Genomic DNA, 3,828 nt, shown 5'->3' with positions numbered 1-3,828 from the left:
GTACTGTGAGTCGTTTTCTCTCTAATCCAGGTAAAGAACATTGGAATGCTGTTAAATGGATTATGAGATATCTCAAAGGTACAAATAACTTGAGTTTGAGTTTTGGTGGTGAGAAACCTTTGCTAGTTGGCTTTACTGATGCAGACATGGCAGGAGATATTGATTCTCGAAAGTCTACTTCAAGTTATTTGGTCAAGTTTGCAGGGGGAGCTATTTCATGGCAGTCAAGGCTACAAAAGTGTGTTGCACTTTCTACCACAGAGGCAGAGTTTATTGCAGCAACTGAAGCATGTAAAGAGTTGTTGTGGATGAAGAAGTTTCTTGCAGCACTTGGTTTCAAGCAAGACCGTTATGTGTTGTTGTGTGATAGCCAAAGTGCTATTCATCTTGCCAAGAATTCTACTTTTCATCCAAGATCTAAATATATTGATGTTAGGTATCACTGGATACGGGATGTGTTAGATTCAAAGTTTTTAGAACTTGAGAAAGTTCACACTGATGACAATGGTGCTGATATGATGACAAAAGCATTGTCAAGAGAAAAGTTTGAAATATGTTGTTTGATCGCCGGAATGGCGAGAGCCTCCACCTAGTCGAGAAGGGGGAGATTTGTTGGGCTTTTTTCTCTTCTTTGTGAGGCCCAAGCCCAACATTTTGGGGGTGTATTCTTGCACCCTAGTGTCACAACCCTAATTCAGATTTTGGAGGTCATTTGAGAGAAAGAGAGTAGCCACCAAAGAGAGAAAGAGAAGGGGAAAAACAGAATTCCCATTTTTGTCCAAAGCAGTAAATTTCAAATGGAAGTTTCTTAGTTGTTCACCGTTGGATCGGCTTGAAATTTAAACTGTGTGTTTCTATCATCTTGTTCTTTATTCTGGTCGGTGAAGATGTTGATTGGAAATTTGCAGTGAGAGAATTGGCTTCGCAAGAGAGAAATTAGGTTTCCCATTTTTACACAGAGTAGCAATCTTGGAATGGCAGTTTTTCATTCTTTCACCGTTGGATCAATATGAAATTTGGACTGTAGATTCTTCACATTGTGTTCTTCATTCTGAACGGTGAAGATTTTAATTGGAGGTCTACAGAGGGAGAAATTGGCTTCGACAGCAGCTCTATTTTTTTGGTATATTTCATCTTCTTGCTTCTAATTTGAAAGCTTTGGTGCTTTGATGTTTTGGCTGGTTATATGCACTTTTTTGTGCTTTGTTTGAGACGCTCTTGTACCTCATTTGATTATAGTGGAGCTATTTCATTGGTCTGGACGACTCGTGATTTTTACCTCTCACATTGAGGGGGTTTTCCACGTTAAAATCTCAGTGTGTTCTTATTATTGCTTTACTTGCTATATTTGCTTGTTATAGTTGCTGCCACATTGTGTTGTGAGTGCTTCCATATTATTCTTGTGTTGGACATTTGTGTCGTTTCCGCTGCTAGGCTCTTTCAGTATTTTGATATAAGAAAAAAAATACTTACACATTTTATCCAACCACCTCTCCACCTAATGCCCTTTTACTTGTATTCATGACATCAAGCTAAGTATTATATATGCGTCCGGATAGTTTTCCAGCATGAATGATTCCTTTAGCATTTTGTCATCGATCACCAAATCAAAAGCATAAGCAAGGTTAAACAGATATGTATGATATGACTATCTCTATGCTATACAAACGATAGAGTGAATACCCATGAATTTGAGTAGTATTGCTATGTCTAAAAGTATAAAATTTATACAACTATAGCAACTATATCAATATACTATAAGATTTCATTACCGATACAACAATTAATGTGAAAATAGAAACTTAACGTGATTTAATTAACCTACAATGATAGAAACCCCTACGACTACGAGCACATACTCTATGAACAATTAAGAATTCAAGTGGCAAATACAAAGATTTCAACTGTAATCCCAACAAACAAAATATTTACTATTAAGACCAAACTCAATTGACAAATTAACAATTTGTTTATATGTTAAATCTCATATTGACATGTGATATTCTGTATAGACATGATAATGCAACTAAGGAAATATTGAATAAAAATAAAATTTTTAATATAACAGATTTGATTCAACTAGAGGAAGCTATATTTGCGCTTTCAAATGTTCCAGTTTTTCACCTTCATAGTTAGAAGGTAAATCATACTTTAAAGCAAAGCCAAAAAAGAAAAAATTTTCCCTGAAAGTTTCTTCCAGCTCAACTTACCAATCCTACACTTTATTTACAATCGAATTAAGTGTCTCGGTTGTTCCATAGAAACAGTACATAAAAATATTTTTGACATTTTCATTCAAATAGTTATCTTTTATATACGCTTCATCCTTTTTATTCAATCCATTGCATGATGCCCGCAATAACAAGTTACTAACAAAAATGAAGAATGTTATATGTATTGAGTATAATTCTATTGGACATGTTCTTATGAATTTTTTTTTTTATTAAAAATAAGATAAAAATTTATATATAATTATTTTTATACAAAGTTAATAGTTAAAAACTATTTGATAATAATTTAGTCAAATTTATTAAATTATCTATTAATTTTTAACTATTAATTTTACGTAAATTTAATTATACGTACATATTTATCTAAAAGTAGTTGATAAAAATAGGATAAATAAAAAGTTTGTTAGATCCATACAAAAATTTAGAATAGATTGACTAAGATTTGGTATCACATTTACATTGCAGAGTGGTTGATTAATTAATTAGTTACTTGACTCGGTCAATTAACATTCTTTAACCCCTCGCAATAAACTTGATTTAGTAAGTAGTTTAGGTTTGGAATCTATAAAATTATAATGATAGAAATTACCGTAAAGATTTTATAATTATTTTTGTATGAAGATGTTTTTTTTTTACTATTAGATAATAAATTATAAAGTTTGATTTTAATATGTTATAAAAGTATTTTTTTTTAAAGTGTGGTTAAATAAAAAAATACATTTTTAATACAAAAATTTTTATAAAAAAATATTTTTAGCATCTTTATTTAAATAGATGCCAATTATAATAATTAATAAAAAAAACTACAAAATGATTGCTTTATATTTTTTAAAGAGACTGAAAAAATAACCAAATTTGTCAGAAAGAAAAATCAATTCAACCACTCAAACTACTGTACTACCGTTTGTGACAAAGTATTATAAAATATTTAACTATTCTAATAGTTTATTAGAATAATACTTTGTGATAAAAGCTTGCATTGCTTGGGGCTGGGTACTAGATTTAAAAAATAAAAGATCTGCTCTATTTTCCTGCAGAGAACATATTAACATAGCACTAACAGGCACGTAATATAATAAATTTGAGTTAGTCTAATAGTTAGTTTATTAATTTGTTTAAATTATTATATGTCAAGAGTTTAAATATCATCTTATGCATATAATAATTTATTAATTAATAAAAAAATTCTTAAATATAGTTTAAATTTATGACGAATTATTAGTGTTTGACATATTACCTAATCAATAGCAACTATTTTTTTTTTTACTAGCTGCCTGATTAGAATTTAGTGCTATTTTTTTTTTACTAGCTGCCTGATTAGAATTTACCATGACCTTTTTTTTAGCTACTAATTGGGATTTACTGTGTGCTAATGACATCAACATGCGGGTTCGTGCTTATTTAAAAATTCTGCATGGGATGAGATTAAAATAGGAGATTTGAGAGATGGGGAGAAGTTTGGGTACCACTAGATTAGATTGTTTCTTTTTTTTTAAATGTATTACATAACTATATATTATATTTTTTATTCTGAAATATCTTTTTATTTTTTCTTTTATTTTGCACAAATTTATAAATATAAACTATATGTTTTTTT

Source organism: Arachis ipaensis, chromosome B02, assembly GCF_000816755.2.
Source record: "Arachis ipaensis cultivar K30076 chromosome B02, Araip1.1, whole genome shotgun sequence".
NCBI classification, from domain to species: Eukaryota; Viridiplantae; Streptophyta; class Magnoliopsida; order Fabales; family Fabaceae; genus Arachis; species Arachis ipaensis.
Note: the sequence above shows the minus strand (reverse complement) of the source record.